General features: G+C 44.2%; 1 non-coding gene across 1 annotated transcript; it reads right to left on the bottom strand.

Annotated features, from left to right (window-relative positions):
- Nucleotides 1-7133: 7133 nt before the first annotated feature.
- Nucleotides 7134-7240, bottom strand: LOC111759218 (U6 spliceosomal RNA). The gene has a single exon (XR_002793288.1). It is a non-coding gene; the product is annotated as a U6 spliceosomal RNA (small nuclear RNA).
- Nucleotides 7241-18562: the final 11322 nt, after the last annotated feature.

Below are 18562 nucleotides of genomic sequence, written 5' to 3'. Positions count from 1 at the left end.
TTAACACCTCACATTAGTGTACATTCATTAGAATTGATGAAAAAATACTATTATTAAATTGTACTATTAACTCTAGTCCATGGTTTACATTAGGGTTCACTATTTGTGTTGCACAGTTCTATGCTTTTATTAACATTTTCATTCTGGTAACATATTTACAACGTAAAATGTCCCCTTTTAACCTCATTCAAATATGTAATTCAGTTCTGTAATTATGTTCTCAATGTTGTGCTGCCACCACCACCATCTGTTACCAAAACTCCATCACCCCAGATAGAAATTGTGCAATTTAAGCCTTACCCTCATTCTCTAGCCCCACTCTGGTCCCTGGTAATCTGTATTCTAGCTTCTGACTCTATGAATTTGCTTATTCTAATTATTAGATATCAGCAAGATCATACAATGTTTGTCCTTTTGTGTCTGGCTACTTCTCTCAATATTATGTCTTCAGGGTTCATCTATGTTGTCACATGTATCAGAACTTCATTCCTTTTTACAGCTGAATAATATTCCATTGTATGTATATACCACATTTTATTTATCCATTCATCAGTAAATAGATATCTGGTTTGCTTTCATCTTTTGGCAATTGTGAATAATGTTGTTATGAGCATTGGTGTAAAAATATCTGTTCGAGTCCCTGTTTCAATTCCTTTGGGTATATACCTAGATATGGGATTGCCGGGTCACATAGCAAGTCTGTACTTAGCTTTCTGAGGAACTGCCAAACTGTCTTCCATAGAGGCTATAACAATTTTACATTCTCACCGGCAATGAATGAGTGCTCTTATTTCTCCACATTCTCTCCAACACTTGTAATTTTCTTTTCTTTTCTTTTTTAACAGTGACCATTCTAGATGGTATGAAATGGTGTCTCATTGTTTTGATTTACATTTCCCTAATAGCTAATGATGTTGAGCATCTTTTCATTTGTATATCCTCTTTGAAGAAATGCCTGTTCAAGTCTTTTGTCCATTTTTAAATTGGTTTGTCTTTTTGTTGTTGAAGTGTAGAATTCTTTATATATTCCGAATTTTAAACCCATATTGGATATGTTGTTTCCAAATATTTACTCTCATTGAGTAGGGAATAAATATTTCTTTTCACTTTTATAATAAAGTCTTTTGATGCACAAAAGTTTTTAATTTCAATGAGGTTCCATTTATCTAATTTTTCTTTTCTTGGTTGTGCTTTGGGTGTAAAGTCTAAGAAATCATTTAACACAAGGTCCTGAAGATGCTTCCCTATGTTTTCTTTGAGGAGTTTTATAGTTCTGATTCTTATATGTAGGTCTTTGACCTATTTTGAGTTGTTTTTTGTTTATGGAGTCATGTTGGTGTTCACAATCATTCTTTTGCAAATGGACATCCAGTTCTCCCAGTGCCATTTTTGAATATAGTATTCTTTCCCCATTGAGTGGGCTTGGCAGCCTTGTCAAAAATCAGTTCGCCAAAGACAGAGGGTTTATTTCTGGACTCTCAATTCATTTATGTTTGTCTATATGTATGTCCTTGTGCCAATACCATGTTGTTTTGATTACAGTGGTTTTGTAATAAGTTTTAAAATTGGGAAGTTTTGAGTCTTCCAAATTTGCTCTTCTTTTTTTTAAGGTGACTTTGCTATTAGGGGCATTTACACTTCCATATATATATATATATTTTAAAGATTTATTTTTAATTTATTTCTCTCCCCTTCCTCATTCCCCCATTGTCTGCTCTCTGTGTCCATTTGCTATGTGTTCTTCTGTGCCCGCTTTCATTCTTGTCAGTGGCACTGGGAATCTGTCTCTTTTTGTTGCATATCTTGCTGCGTCAGCTCTCTGTGTGTGCTGTACCACTCCTGGGTGGGCTGCACTTTTTTTCGTGTGGGGAGCTCTCCTTGTAGCGTGCACTCCTTGCGTGTGGGGCTCCCATACATGGGGGACACTCCTGTGTGGCACGGCACTCCTTGTGCACATCAGCACTGTGCATGGGCCAGCTCACCACATGGGTCAGGAGGCCCTGGGTTTGAACCCTGGACCTCCCATATGGTAGGCGGATGCTCTATCAGTTGAGCCAAATCTACTTCCCCCATATATTTTTGATACTTGGCTTTTCTATTTCTGCAAAGAACGTTATTGGTATTTTGATTGGGATTGTATTGAATTGGTAATTTGGAATGTCTTTCCATTTATTTAGGTCTCCCTTGATTTCTTTTAGCAATTTCTTGTAGTTTTCTGTGTATGTCTTTTGCATCATTGGTTATATTCATTCCTAGATATTATATTCTTTTAGTTGTCACTGTAAATAGAATTTTTTTCTTGTTTTTTTTCTTCATATTGTTTATTAGCATAGAGAAACTAGTGATTTTTGCATGTTGCTCTTGTATCCCACCACTCTGATGAATTTACTTATTAGTTCTAGTAGCTTTTTGTGTATTTTTCAGGATTTCCTTTATAGAGGATGATGGCATTTGCAGACAGGGAAAGGTTTACTTCCTCCTTTCCAGTTCAGATGGCTTTTATTTCTTTTTCTTGTCTAATTGCTCTGGCTGTAACTTCCAGTATAAGGTTGAATAACAGTGATAATAGTGAGTATCCTTGTCTTGTGCCTGATTTTAGAGTGAAAGCTTTCAGTCTTTCACCATTGAGAATGTTGTTACGTGTGGGTTTTTCATAAATTCTCTTTGTTATGTTGAAGAAGCTTCCTTCTATTTTTATATTTGAAAGTGTTTTTATAAAAAAAAAAATCAATGCTGGATTTTGTCAAATGCCTTTTCTATGATTTTCTTGTGTTGAACCAACCTTGCATACCAGGGATAATTCCCACTTGATCATGATGTATAATCTTTGATGTGCTCTTGAATTCAGCTTGCTACTATTTTGTTGAGGATTTTTGCATATATTTTCATAAGGGATATTTGTCATTTTCTCTCCTTGTGGTATCTTTGTTTGTCTTTGGTAAGATGATGTTGCTGGTCTCATAGAATGAGTTAGGGGGTATTCCCCCAACCTCAGTTTTTGGAAGACTTTCAGAAGGATTTCTGGTAATTCTTCATGGAATATTTGGTAAAATTTGCTGTGACACCATCTGGTCCTTCTTGGGAGGGTTTTGATGACTGACTCAATGTCTCTACTAGTTATTGGCCTGCTGAGATGTTCTGTTTCTTCTTGAGTCAGTGTAGGTAGTTTTAGTATTTCTAGGAATGTGTCCATTTTATTTAGGTTATCTAATTTACTGGCATATAGTATTTTTTTTTTTAAGATTTATTTTATTTATTTCTCCCCTCACTCATTCTCCCCATTCCCCCTGTTGTCTGCTCCCTGTATCCGTTTGCTGTGTGTTCTTCTGTGTCTGCTTGTATTCTCATTAGGCAGCTCCAGGAACTGATCTTGGGACCTTCTGGAGTGATAGGCGATTACTCTATTGTACCACCTCAGCTCCCTGTTCTGCTACATCTTCTTATTTTCTTTCCTCTGTGTCTCTTGTTGTGTCATCTTGCTGCACTAGCTCTCTGTGTCGGCCAGCACTCCTGCGTGGGGTGGCTTTCCCATGCTGGGCGGTGTTCCCATGCAGGGCAGCACTCCTGCGTGGGGTGGTATTCCTGCGTGGGCCGGCATTCCACGTGGGCCAGCTCACCACACGGGCCAGCCTGCCCTCACCAGGAGGCCCTGGGCATCGAACCCTGGACCTCCCCTATGGTAGACGGGAGCCCAGTTGGTTGAGCCACATCCGTTTCCCTATAGTTGTTCATTGTATCTGCTTCTAATCCTTGTTTCTGTGGGGCCAGTAGCAATGTCACCCCTTTCATTTCTGATTTTAGTTATTTGTGTTTTCCCTCTTTTTTTCTTTGTAAGTGTGGCTATAGGTTTGCCAATTTTATTGATTTTTTCAAAGTACCAACTTTTGGCTTTGTTGATTCTCTCTATTCCTTTTTTAACTCTCTATTTCATTTACATCCCCTTTAAATTTTGTTATTTCTTTCCTCTGTCCACTTTGGGTTTAATTTGCTCCTCTTTTTCTAGATCCTCCATTTGCATGATTGTTTAGGTCTTTCTTAGTGCTATAAATGTCCTTTCAGCACTACCCTTGCATCTCTTAAGTTTGGGTATGCCGTGTTTTCTATTTCATTTACCTCAAGATATTTCTTAATTTCCCTGTGATTTTGCCTCTGACCAATGGTTGCTTAAGTGTATATTGTGAATTTTCCAGTTTTCTCTCTGTTATTGATTTCTAGCATCATTCAATAGTGGTTGAAAAGGATACACTGTATTTAAATATTTTTGAATTTATTGATCCTTGTTTTGTGATTGAACCTGTGCTCTTTCCTGGAGAATGATCCTTATGCAGTAGGATTTTGCTGGTTTTTGGTGGTGTGTTCTACATATGTCTGTTCGGTCTAAATTGGGTTTAGAGTGTCATTCAAGTCTCATGTTTCCTTGTTGATGTTCTGTGTTGGTACTCTATCCATTACTGGAAGTGGTGTATTAAAGCCTCCTGCTATTAATGTAGTCTATCTAATATTTGAAAGAATTTTGCCACATATAGAATTCTTGGTTGGCAATTTTTTGCTTTCGTCACTTTAAATATGTTGTCCTACTGCCTTCTTACCTTTATCCTTTCCTATGAAAAATTGACATGTAGTCTTATTGGGGCTCCCTTGTACGCAACACATTGTTTCTCTTTTGTGGCTTTCAGGTTTCTCTATCTTTGGCATTTATCAGTTTGATTCTTATATGTCTTTATTGTGGCTCTATTTGGGTTTATCCCTTATGAAGTTCATTGAGCTTCTTGGATGTATGTATTTATGTCTTTCAGGAAATTTGGAAAGTTGTCAGCCATTGTTTCTTCAATATTCTTTCTGCCTTTTTCTCTTCTTATAGGACTTCAATAATGTATAATGCATACACTGGAACATTTGATGATATCCCACAGTTCTTTCAGACTCTGTTCTCTTAATTTTCTTTTCTTCATGTTCATAGATTCTTTCTTTTGATACTTCCAATCTGCTGTTTAACTCGTCTAGGGACATTTTTATTCCTGTTATTGTGATCTTCACCTCAGTTTGATTCCTTTTCATGATTTCTCTTTATTAATACTCTCTTTGTGTTTATTGTTTTCCTGATCTCATCTAGTTCTTTGTCCATGTTTTCCTTTAGCTCTTTAAGTACTTTTAGCACCATTTTAAAGTCTTTGTTTGGTATGTTCAAGCACTGGTTTTCCTCATTAATAGTTTCTAATTTTTTATCCTGTGCTTTTGCATAAGCCATCATTTCCTGTTTTGTTTTTTTAAAAAAATGTTTTGTAATCTTTTGCTGCAACTAGGACATTTTCCTATTTTAATATTATCTCTGAGATTTATGACAGAGATTTTCTTCAATGCTAACAGCAACAATAACAACAAAATAAATAAAAGGAAAAAATAGAAAACACCTCCCTCAGTCTTTGCATATTGATCTGTGTGGTTTCTCTCCTTCAGGGCTTATTCATGCAGTGCGTTTAGGGAACAGCGCAAGGCCAAAGCGTCGGGCCTTCCCGATATTTTCTGCAGGTATGTCTTTTCTTGGACATTTGCAGGTAGCCCTAGAATTTCTCCTGTTTACATGGATCTGACTGTCGCCTCTTCCCTAGAAACCTGTTTTCTCACATTTCTGGGCCCTGTATGTACTGCAGCCTGTGAATAGTGAGCCTGCAGTGAGTGTCCTGGCTCAGTCTTCTAGGCTGCCATCAGACTGGCACAGACACGTGTGCTCTCAGGATGTGCAAGAGGGTCACTCTTCTCCCTCCACAGTGGGTACCAGGGACTCACACTGGGAGCGTGGGCTGGCTCTGTGCTGAGCTGGTGGGGGCACATTACAATATCCTGCTGCTTTTCAGATGCTTTTTTCTTGACATGGCACTGCCCCTTTACCTGTTTTCTGGAGCTTTGACAAAGATAGTTCCGCTAGGTCTTGTCTGTTGCTTAAGCTTCTGGGCAGGGATGGAACCCTCTGTTGGCTTGCTCTGCCGATTTGAGGACCTCACATGCTGGTTTCTGTGCTGGGTACGAAGCAGGAAGTGGGCAGAGTGAGGCAGTAAAGTGAGCGGATGAGCGGGCAACAGCCCCGGCTCTCTGACCTCGGTCCAGGGCTTGGCCTGGGGACCACGTGGCTTCCCGGCCGGCGGGTGGGGTGGTGCTCAAGGAGCTCGGATGGCCTTGTTGGGGGAGACGTTTTGTCTAGAGGCATCTCCCCAGCAGCTGGACCGCAGGCCTGTCCTCTCCAGCTGCAGGTTTCTCTGGGGTAGGTCCTTCTCACTGCCGGTGAGCCTGCATCCTAGGGGTTTCTGCAGGCGGCCGCCCTGGCCCCTTGCTGCGCTGGGCTGCCGTGAGATGAGCACTTGACGAGAGTCTGCGGGGCTGAGTGGCACCATCGCTGGTAGCAGTAGCCGCAGCCGCATTGACTCCTGATCACTGAGGGCTTGCTCACCGGCTAGTCCTTATCGAGCTCTTACTGTATGTCAGTCTCGGGGCCAGGCGCATTTAGCTCTCTCAAGCTTCCCAGCAATCCTCTGCAGTACTCTTCTTTTTATCCCCATTTTAGAAAACATCAAGTCGAGGCAGAGAGAGAGAGACAGAGAGAGAGAGAGAGAGACAGAGAGAGAGAGAGAGAAGGCACTACCTTAAGCGGGCCTTCATTTTAAAAAATTCTATTCTATCTTTTACATTTTTTAAAAAGATACTTAGATTCTACAAATGTCACGTAAAAAATATAGGGGTTCCCATAACCCCACTCCCCATACCTCCCACATTGACAACACCCTTCATTAGCGAGGTACCTTCATTGCAGTTGATGGACACGTATTGAAGCATTGCCGCTAAGTGCGGATTAAAGTTGACATTGTCGTTTACACTGTCTCCCACACAATTCTGTAGATTATGACAACTTTTATAATGGCTTGTACCTGTCATTGGAATGTCATTCAGGACAATTCTCAAGTCCCTAAAATGCCCTCGTATTACACCTGCTTTTCCCTCTTCCTGCCCCCAGAACCTCCAGGGACCATCGCCTCCATATCAGTGATATAATTTCATCCGTCGCTAGAATCACAATAAGCCTATAGTAGAATACCAGGAAGTCTACTTTAGTCCATAGTTCATTCCCCAAATCTGGGTATAAAAATTTGGAATGCTTCACGAATTTGCGTGTCATCCTTGCACAGGGACTGTGCTAATATTCTCTGTACCGTTCCAGTTTTGGTATATGTGCTGCCGTAGCAAGCACAGGCCTTCATTTTCTAAATAAAGATTTATTTATTTTCTCCCTTCCTCTCTCCTCCTCCTCCCCTTCCCCCCGCCCTGCTGTTTTTGCTGTCTATATCCATTTGTTGTGTCATCTTCTGTATCTCTTTCTCTTTTGGTCTTCTCTCATTTTTTCTCCTCTAGGATTCACAGGAATTCGATCCTGGGCACCTCTGATGTGGGCAGAGGTTCTCTGTCAATTGCGCCACCTCAGTTCCTGGTCTCTGCCGTGATTCACCTTGACTCTCCCCTTGTCTCTCTTTTGTTGTGTCACCGTTTTGCTGCGTGACTTACTTGTGCAGGCACTGGCTCACTGTGTGGGCACTCGGCTCTCCACGTGGGCACTGGCTCGCTTTTCAGGCCCTGGCTCACCACACGGGCACTGACTTGCTGCACAGGCACACTTTCTCCTCTTTTTTCCTCAGGAGGCCCTGGGGATGGAACCCGGGTCCTCCCACGTGGTAGGTGGGAGCCCTATCACTTGTGCCACATCCACTTCCCCAGACCTTCATTTTTGATGGAGAGGAGAAACAATGTTCTCTCTCAGTTAAGGATTCTCTTTCTCTTGTAGGATTGAGTTATTTCCCATCTTCCTAAAGGATACAGAGAGCAGAATAAACCGACTTGGGGTTAATATTAACCTCTTGCTGTTTTCTGGAATGACAAAGGCTTCTGAGCTGGCAGCAGGGAATTGCAGAACTGAGAGGTTCAGCACAGATTGGAGCGATGGTGAAGAAAACCATGACCTGTGTTCAGATAATATTAGGCTGTGATCCTGAGGGACTTTTTTTTTTTTTTTTAGTTGCTAAAGATTGAACCCAGGACCTTATACCTGAGACCTCATACACGAGAAGCAGGCACTCAACCACTGAGCTACACCTGTTCCCCTCCAGAGGGAATTTTTATATATAGGTTGCCATGGATTTGGTTCATGTCCTCAGGATTTGGGGTGAAATCAACCCAGCAAATAGAACTTCAGAAAGTTGATTTGACCAGTTTCTCCAGAAGCAATTAGGTTGTAGTAACCGATCTCCCAAGATGGCTGCTTGGAAAGTCAGACAGCAATTTATTTATTTACTCCATGCAGAATTCCTGCTTGATGAAGTTGATAGGGCTTTGAATAGAGAGGGAGAGTAGAAGAGAATTGGTATATTCTCTGGGGATGCTCTGCCAAGTCTAATGAATGCCTTTCCTCACTCAAGAAAAGTTTTGTTCAACAGAATGATCAATGCTATTGGATAGTCCTTGGGGCATCAGACACATTTTCACTCTTGTTTGCTCTTCTTTAGAGTCACTGAGTGCCATCAGGACATTGTTAGTGTTTGTCAGGATTCTGGGTGTAGCTGACCAGGCACCCAGGAGTCAGTCTGCCCACCGAGGTTAGATGCAGACAAAAGTTCCTGGGCCAGCTGCACTTCACCTTGACTCTCCTTCTGGAAATGACCTAACCTCAGATCTGTTAATGGAAGTTTCTTCCATTTCTCTTTCATCTCAGATACCTTCTTGTCTAGCTTATGAGCCTGAGGAGCAGCAGGTACTGGAGAGAGTCAAGCAGGAGATGGGAAATCACCTGCCCTGGACATGGTGATGGGAGCTTCTCGGACTAGGTTCAAACTGCAAGGGCCTTTCAAAGTCTCGGCCTACGAGCTGGAGTGTCCCTGCCTCATGACCTTATATGAGAAGCCGATTTCCCGCGAGCTCCTGCTTCTAGCCTGACCCTACCTCCTCATCCCTAGGTTGGCCTCCTCCACTTCCGGTGCTAGCGGGGCGCTCAGACAGCCCAAGGGCTTCATTTTTCAGACCAGAAGCAGAGCAGCTGCTGTAGCAGTGTTTAATTCCCAGCTTTGCCTACTTGTTATATGGTCTTGGGAAAATTTCTGAGCTATTCTGGAAAGGTGCTTTCTATACCTGCACTTTAGGCTGTGAGATATTTTAGAATGTTAGGTCACTTAATTGACTGGGTATTAGTTGAGACAAAAACTGGAAAACTTGTTTACATACAAACCCTAGAAACCTAGATTGGGGACCCTTGTGGACATCTGGTAGTCATAATGTTCCTTGTGTTCCCCTCGGGGTCTAGGCTGCGTAAGAGGTCTTGACCATGGCCTTGCCTGAGTTACATTGGCATATGGCCTCAGCATTGCCTTGCAAAATCTCTAAGAGCTAGGGCATTTGGGGAGGGAGCCTAAGGAACTGCTACCCTCCCCAGCTCAATGAAGGTGCAGCTGCCCTTGCCCTTAGAAACAGATGCCTGGGTGCCACAAGACGAGCCAGGGGTTCCTGTTTTGTAAGGAAGAAACCATTCATGTCTCCAAATCAAACGACCAGCAGATTGTTTCAGCACGTTGATCAGGAGTACTTCTTGACTGATGGAGGAGGACTTCTCTTCTGGTGGCTGGTGGAGAAGACCTGAGCAGCAGGGGCTATTGCCTGGATTTTGTGGGTATGAGACCCCCACCTGGACCTGACACATCTCTGCCCAGCAGCCTCAGGTGGAGCTCACTACCGTTGCAGGAATTCTGGAGGGGAAAGAATGTGGGCGAGGCTGCAGTACTGTTGGGACTGCCTGCTTGCCAACAGGCCGGGCCTGAACTCTGGGGTCTGCTTGTGACCCCCTAGCCATACCAAGCCAAACCCTGTCTGCTGGGATGGCTGGGCCTATGCCCAGCACAATGGGCTAGTGTTGCAGCCATGTGACATGTGCTCCTTGCCAAAGGATGCCCTGGGGAAACGTAAGAGACCTCTGCTCTTTTGATGGAACTCTGGACATCTCAGAGTAGGGAGCAGGTGTTCTTGCTAATAGAATTCTTCCTTTTTCAGTGCCTGAGATATCAGTGATAGTGGACATAGGTCAGTCTCAGGTGAGGCAAGATGACCTATTTCCTTGTGCAGAGATCTGGCTCTGTGATCTGATGGTTCATCTCAGGCCTGTTACTCGCAGACTGATGCCCAGAGAAAACTTGACCTGGTTCCTGGTGTGATGCCACTGATGAAGTGCTTAATACAAGAGCATTCTCTACTTTCTTCCCTCTCTCACCCCTTTTGCCAGCATGGTTTTTGGTGCTCTTGAGATGAAAAATTCAGAATTGACTAGTGAGAAAAGCAAAGGGAAGACTCAGGGCGGTTACATGGGAATGAGAGACAAGAAGACAGAAAGTTTTGTTGATTGGGCTGGAGAGAGGAGTCTGAAGTTTGGTGTACAAAGTCTGAGATACTTCTGCATAGGTGAATATTGAAGGGTGGGGAAATGGACTTTGGGGAGGGATTTCACTGGCTCAAGATCTACACCTGTTTATTTATTTATTTATTTAAACATTTATTTTATTTATTTCTCTCCCTTTCGCCCCATAGTCTTCTCTCTGTGTGCATTCGCTGTATGTTCTTCTGTGTCTGCTTGCATTATCCAGCAGCACTGGGAAACTGTGTCTCTTTTTTGTTGTGCCATCTTGCTGTGTCAGCTCTCTGTGTGTGGGCCACCACTCCTGCGCGGGTTGCGCTTTTTTCACATGGGGTGGCTCTCCTTGAGGGGTGCACTCCTTGAACGTGGGGCACCCCTACGCAGGGGTGCCTCTGTGTGGCATGGCACCCTTGCACACGGCAGCACTGCATGTGGGCCAACTTACCACATGGGTCAGGAGGCCCTGGGGATCGAACCCTGGGCCCTCCATATGGTAGATGGATGCTCTATCAGTTGAGCCACATCTGCTTCCTTCTACATCCCTTTAATGCAACTGGAGAGACAAAGGATTGCAATTACCCTATGATTTTTTTTTTTTTTTTGGCAGCTGATGGTATTTTTTTATATGTGATGTGTAGATCCTGGGCCAGGTGAGAGCACAGAGTTGGTGGATATACTTTCTGCTTTCATTCCATCTGGGCTGGCTACTATTTCCCCATGGACTAGTTTTTCTATAATTTTCTCTATGCTTCCACACAAAGCATACAAGATTTTCAATGTTCCCCACAGCTCAGAAACTTCCTGTGTCATGGGGCAGCCTGCAGATTGCCTCATGGACTATTATGAGATTTGTCAGATTATGTTGTGATTATTTATCGGTCTACTTCTCCAAATAATCTCTGACATCTTGAGCCTAGTGGCCACCTTATCCTTCTTTGCATATGCTCCAGTGGGAGTCTGGAGAATACCCAATAACCAGAAAAATGTTGATTTTCATAGTAAAATCCTCTCCTGGGTTTGACACTCCTCATTGTTTATAAGAGAATATGGGTAAAGATGGTATCCTACCTCCCAAAAGGAAATGAAATGTTGAATAATGTCTCCTCAAAATTCATGCCCCCCTGCAACCTCAGAATGTGACCTTACCTGGAAATAGGATCTTTGTAGATGTAATTGGTTAAGATGAGGTCATACTGGATTAGGGTGGGTCCTAAATTCGTTCAGTAACTGGTGTTCTTATAAGAAAGTCATGACAGAAAATTGAATTCTCATCCTGGGGAGTCCTGCCACATTCTCTCATAGAGGGGTGAGAATCTCAGGAGCACATGGGCAGTGCCTAGCAAAGGAAGATAGAGCCAGGCCCTTGATATTTTTGCTTGTACTTATGAACCTTGTTCTTGTGAATTTGAAACGTGGCCTAATATTATATATTGCCTAAGAGTTACCTCCTGAGGGCCTCCTAGTTGCTCAAATGTGGCCTCTCTCCAAGTCAAAGTCAGCATACAAATTCACTGCCTTACCCCCACTGTGGGACATGACTCCCGGGGATGAGCCTTCCTGGCACCGAGAGGTTATTACCCAGAGTCAACTAGTGATGCATTTGGAGAAAGACCTAGACCATAAGGGAGAAATATTAAATGCAAATGACTTTTTTGACTAAGAGATTTCAAAGTGATTTGGGAAGTCATTCCAGAGGTTATGCTTATGCACGTCTCAGGAAGATCTCACTGTCTGCCACAGTAAACCATGCCTCAAGTAAGGGTGTTCCCTGGGATCTAGAGACATTTAGACACTCTAGGCAGGACAGACAACCCCAGGAAATTGGTACCCCATCAGTGAGCCTTACCTTGGAATATATGATAACCTATCTCCCCTAATATATCAGAGTCTGACATATTTACAATTTTCCTACACATGATTTTCTGCCCCATTTATTTGAACCTATAATTAGCACTATACCCATTAAGTATATGTCCCATAGACTTAATCTTCCAGGTGTTCATGAATTGGTGATCCCTGAATCTCAGCAGAGTTGGAGCCAACACCTATTCTCCAGTTTGTCAGACTCACCCAGGACAACTAGCAAAAGGATGATGATGGACAATGCCTATTCCTAGAAGCAGAGAGTATCTGCAACTGTAAGCAAGACAGTTCCATCCATCTGCCCCATGGCATTCAAGCCCTCTCTAAATCGGAAGCAGAGTGGGAATCGCCATCCCCAAATCCTCAGGATAGAAGAACAAACAACATAGGGGTGCGGGGGAATGCAGCTATTTAGTAAAATAGACTTACTGTTATTCTAGTAATGGAAGAACTTGAAACATTGAAGTGAAGATTGTGGTCACCAGAAGTTCTGAGGGGAGGGAGGAAGAAGAATAGGTGTAACATGGGGCATTTCTGAGACATTGGAATTGTTCTGCATGATATTGCAATGATGAATACAAACCATTATGCACCTTGTCAAAACATATAAAACTGCGCAGTCCAAAGTATAAAACACAATGTAAACTATAAACCTTGGTTGGTAACAATGCTTTGGTGCTTGTTCGTCGGCTGTAATAAACGTACCACACCAGTGAAGGATGCTGTTAATGGAGGAAAGTGTGGGAGGGGGAAAGGGTGTGGTATGTGGGAATCCCCTGTGTTTTCAATGTAACATTTATGTAATCTAAACCTCCTTTAAAAACAACACGAAACAAAATAGTGAAAAAAGAAGGTCATGTGACGACAAAGAGATGGACAGGGAAGAAGGTCATGTGATGATGGAGATTGAGATTGGAGTGATACAGCTGCTAGCCAAGGAATGCCAAGAATTGTTAGAAACCACCAGAAACTAGAAGAGGCAAGGAAGGATTTGTCCTTAGAACCTCTTTGTCTTTCCTTCCTGCCATTCTTCTTTGAGAGGTGAATATGCAGAACCTCAAATGAGGAGAATGGCACTTACTGGAATAGGCCGAGATTCCCAGTGGTCCTGACAACCATCTTTAGTTTTTTTAATTTTATTTTTTAAAGATTTATTTTATTTATTTCTCTCCCCTCCCACCCCACCCATGACAACCATCTTTAGTGCTGGCAAAATACAGAGAGTTCATGCACCTTCCTCTAGGTTCCCGGAAAATGCTCGAGTTTTCCCTTAACTCTTCACTCTCAGATGGATCTCAATTATATAAAGTCCTGTGTTGTTCTTCTTTTCCCCTTCTACCCTGCTAATGCTAGAAGGTGCTGTGAGAAAGCAAAACAAAGCAGCAACAACAAACCACATCAAAATAACAAACAAACAACGCTAAAGAAGGTGCTCTGAACTGGTCTTTCTCAAGTTGATGGTAATAATGTAACTGGCATCATGATTTGAGTGACTAATGGAGGAGGTATTTGCATTCCAACATCAGGATGATTAATTAAAGTGAATTCCCCAATGTGGAATAGCGGGCCTTTCTGATGATGTATTTACTCCTAGAGGAAAATATGAGTTTCCATGTGAGGGTAGATTGGGCTGTGGGAACCAAAAGACCCAAATATGAAATAACTCAACAAAATAGTTTACTTTTACTCATATAATGTCTAGGGAGTCTCTAGGCTTGTGGGGGTATTTGCCTTCCACAGTGTGATTTAGGAAACCCAGGTCGGTGGTGGTTGTGCCCTCTTCAATTTGTGTCTTTTCAAGTGTGAGCACATAGAAGCACATACGGGGTGCTTGTACAGGCCAGGCTTGAAGGGGTACCTGCCACTTCTGCTCACTTTTCACTGGAGAGAACGAAATCGCATGGCCACACCTAAGGCGAGGGAGACTGAAACATAAACTGGCTTGTCCCTAGGAAGAAGGGACAACGAGAAGTGTGCACACAGTGTCTTATTTTTTTTTTTTAATTTTATTTCTCTCCCCCTGCAGTTGTCTGCTCTCTGTGTCCATTCGCTGTGTGTTCTTCTGTGTCTACTTGCATTCTTGTCAGTGGCCCCTGTAATCTGTGTCTCTTTTTGTTGCATCATCTTGCTGCATCAGCTCTCCTTGTGTGCAGCACCGTTCCTGGACAGGCTGCCCTTTTTTTGCCCTGGGCGGCTCTCCTTACGGGGTGCACTCCCTGCACGTGGGGTTTCCCTATGCGGGGGACACACCTGCGTGGCACTCCTTGCGTGCATCAGCACTGTGCATGGGCCAGCTCACCATGTGGGTCAGGAGGCCCTGGGTTTGAACCCTGGACCTTCCATGTGGTAGGTGGACACTCTATCTGTTGAGCCAAATCCGCTTCCCCCACAGTGTCTTATAAAGATAGAATTGGGATGCTAACACCCAACCTTCCCAGTCTTACTTCCTTATCACATTGCCTTTACTTATCTTGGAATTAAAACTTGTTAGTAATTGGTATCAATTTACCAAAAAGGCACTGGGTTGGGAATCTGGAGATCTTTGTTCTCGCCTTGGTTTCCCCCTACTCATGAGTGGGGTAAGCGTGTTCCATGTACAATCTCAGAAGGTTTGGGCTAGGGGAGGTGAGTTAACACATGGGAAGTGCTGCATCCAGTTTCCTGTGGGTGCTCTCTAAATGGAAATATCCTCTTCAGAGCTTCCTTACAAATCTTAAATTCTACAATTCTACCCTTTTAAGACAGTAAACCCCTATAAAATATGGGCTAGTCACCCCAACCCTTCAACAGTGGCTGGTACAATATTGATACTCAAAGCTTCTTAAATAAAAGAACGACGATTTCTAGGCTCATGTCCTTCTCTGTTCACTTCCTTTCTGTGCGCACAGCCTACCTTGGGTTCCAGGTGTTCAATGTTATGCTTTTAATGTTATCAAGGGTTGCTAGGAGAAGCAGCTCTATCAGTTCTTTTACAGCATTTGCTGCTATTGAGTATATTCTCCCTCTTAGATTGGATGTGCCATATGTGCTGCCCCTTATGAAAAGTGTCTATGGTTTTTGAGCTAAGAAAAGTTGGATTCTCTGAAAGAACTAGAGTTTTCTTTCTTCTCAGAAAGAGTATGCCACTTCCAGAGTTTCCTCTTAGTTTTGGAGATTGAGAACTCTGGGCTAGGTTTTATTTATAACCACAGCAATGCTACCGAATTGTTGCTTGGAATATTTGCTCTCTCCCGTCACCAAGTTCTCTCTCTCTGTTTTTTAATTTTTATTAATTTCCTCGCATTTATCGTTTTTGTGAGCTTTTGCATCGTCCCCTCTCTTTTTTTGGTAAGAGACTGGGTTTAAATGAGCAAGTATATGTATTCCATCCATCTAGAACCTCTTTAGACCTAACCAAAGGACTAGCTAAAATGTAGATGTCCTGGGAGGCTGGCCTTGTGAACGAGTGATACTTTCTGAAATCAGGAAAAGGAATTTCTTCTTTTGGCTGGAATATTTTATTTTTGGGGATTTGAGGCATGGGGGTCTGAGAACGCAGGTCGTCGGGGAAAGGGGTCTAGCATTCCAGGGCAGGTGTACAGGGTGACCCCTCTAGGCACATACCTGGGAGAAGGAACTCCTGAAACCTGGCTGCTGTTTTTTGGTCTTAGCAGAGAGCAAAAGGGTCATGATGAAGATCTCTGCCCCTGGGTGGTGGTGCTGGAGTGGGTGGCATGGAAGTGTTGGTGGAACGAGGCTGCTAGCAGAGAGGTGGAGGTTTGGTCTTGGTACCTATGGCCCGTTGCTTCCACACGACTTCCTGGTGCCACAGGGATGGCTGGTATGTGGGATCTCAGGGTGACACTGGTCCTGATCTTTTAGAACCACAGGGTAGAGCCACAATGTGAGTGGGCAACCAGGAGCATTGTAGCTTTAAGCCAGGGGAGAGTTCATGGGGTCCAGATGACTCTTGATTCTGCATTGAATCTATAATCCCTGCTTCCAGGTAGATTCCTATACTTCATAATAATTGAGAGGTAGCATTTTAGCAATAAAGACACTGGATTGTGACTGGCTAGGTACAAACCCAGTTTGTGTAACTAACTCTTACCAGTTGCATGACTTTGGAAAAGTTCATTCATCTGCAAAGTGGGAAAAACAATAGATTGGTTGTGGGGACTACATGATTTTGTATATGCGAATCACTTAAAAAAGTGACTGGCCCATAGTAAACTATTGTGACTGTGCTCAGGATATGCTATACCCTTGGGCCTGGGGCTTTGAATTAGTCAACTGAATTTGAATCTGAAATAAGAATTCGCAGTTGGAGATGGGAGGACAGAAGAAAGAACCAGAGATGCATTTCACTACCATGCCGGTCAAATGGTCAGAAACTGGCCCCATTTACTCTCCGTGGCTCGTTAATGAGCTCTCCGATCTTTGCAAATTGAGACTCTTGTCCTTTTAGTCATGTGTATATGTCCTTTAATTTGACCCGTGACGTGAGGGTCATATTTCTTTGCTCTGGGGGGGTTTATGAATTTTCATTTCTACGCAACAAGACAACACGTTATGACAGTAGGCAACCCACTCCCACCCAGGCTTACAGCCGAAGAAGCACCTGCCGCCCAACATAGTACAGGTGTGGAGTTCTACTCCGTCATTTCCAAATAAAGCGTTCCCTGAAAGAAAAAAAATCACACAGGGAAAAGGAAAATCAGCATTCGGTAGGTTGGGATGGATCCTAAGCCTAATGCCCCTCCCTGGTGAACCCCTTCTTTTTCTGTGCTTGACCTTCCATGCCCCTCACCTCCTACCTCATCAGGGAGAGGGGCTGAGTCTAAGGTTGATCTGAGGAAAGAGGAAGGTGTGTGACTCAACAGGGACATGCGTGTCATAAAATCGGCTCCCATTTCTCGAGCTTTGCCAGAGAACGCCGAGCTTTGAGCCGTAGCGATGGGTGAGCGGGCAGGGGCTGGGACCTCCCGAAGTGCATTCCGTGCCCAGCCTGCTGGCCCATCTGATAGAGGTGACCCCACGGGGCTTTGACTCCGAGGGGTTTTGAAGGGCCTTCATCCTCACGAGACCCCCCGCCCCCTTCCCTGTTCAGGTCTGTGTCCATCATCTTACCTGAAGGCACCCAGGTCACCAGGAGGAGGAGTGCTAAGCCAGGGTGACAGAGCCTCATCACAGAGGAAGGTGGACAGCCCGGAATGCCTGGGGCGCTCCGGGCAGGCTCCTTTATAGAGCTGGGCAAGCATGGGTGGGGCTGGGCGATGGCTTCCCTCTGGCTGGAAGGGCAGGGTGCCTGGGTGCTCTCCTGTGCTGCCTCTTCTCTTGCAGGCTCTGGGAGACAAAGGGCCCCGGCCAGGCTGAAGAGTTTCCCATTGGCAGAACAGCACTGAAGACCGGGCATCCTCACTCTCAGACCACGGCCCTTTCCCTGTACTGCCAATGTAGGCTTGCGTGCAAGGGCAGGGAAAGAGCCCACTTTGTTTTCCCTTCCCTTGGGAATCTTGCTGAAAGCGCAGGAATCCAGAGAAACTGTAAGGCGGAGGCTTAACTTCAGGGTGGGCAGATTTCAATAGGATGTAAGCAACAACAGCTTGAAGTGGCCCAAAAAGCAAAGGCTCTCAAGGGTGACAACTGTTCAGAAACAGTGGAGAGGTGATAGCTTCAGAAACAGTGGAAAAATAGCTTCAGAAACAGAGAAGTGACAGTTTTGGGAACAGTGGAGAAGTGACAGCTTTGGGAACAGTGGAGAAGTGACAGCTTTGGGAACAGTGGAGAAGTTACCGATAGTTTCAGCAACAGTGGAGAAGCGACAGCTTCCTCTCTCGGCTGGGCTGACACATTGACACTGGCTGAAAGCAGATGCCGTGGGGAACCGTTTCCCAGAAAGGCTCACTGACTGGCTTTGCTTTCCAAATGCCTATCATGAAACGTGGACCGGGATCTCGGGAGCTTAGAGGCTCTGCGGAGTTTCTCTTTTTGGAGCAGATGGGTTGGCCGTGGCCCTGGGTCTCTCAGAAGGGGCCAGGCCAGGGCTGCGTTCAAGGTCGGATGCCCCCATTTCAGTGGTGCTGAGCTTCCTGAGGGCGCGTCGGGGCGCAGCTCTGGGGAAGGGCCCTTAGGCCTGTTCCCTCTGGGTGGTGGTGGAGAAGACACTGGCTGCTTTCCTTCTGCGCCTCGAGGCAGACTTGTACCCAAGTGGCCCATGGCCAGGACTGTACGATTCTGAGGCTGTAATGTGGCAGTCGAGCATAGTTTTAGTAGTTATGCCCT

The sequence above is a fragment of the Dasypus novemcinctus genome, chromosome 25, assembly GCF_030445035.2.
Source record: "Dasypus novemcinctus isolate mDasNov1 chromosome 25, mDasNov1.1.hap2, whole genome shotgun sequence".
NCBI classification, from domain to species: domain Eukaryota; kingdom Metazoa; phylum Chordata; class Mammalia; order Cingulata; family Dasypodidae; genus Dasypus; species Dasypus novemcinctus.
This window is presented reverse-complemented; position numbering and strand designations above follow the sequence as displayed.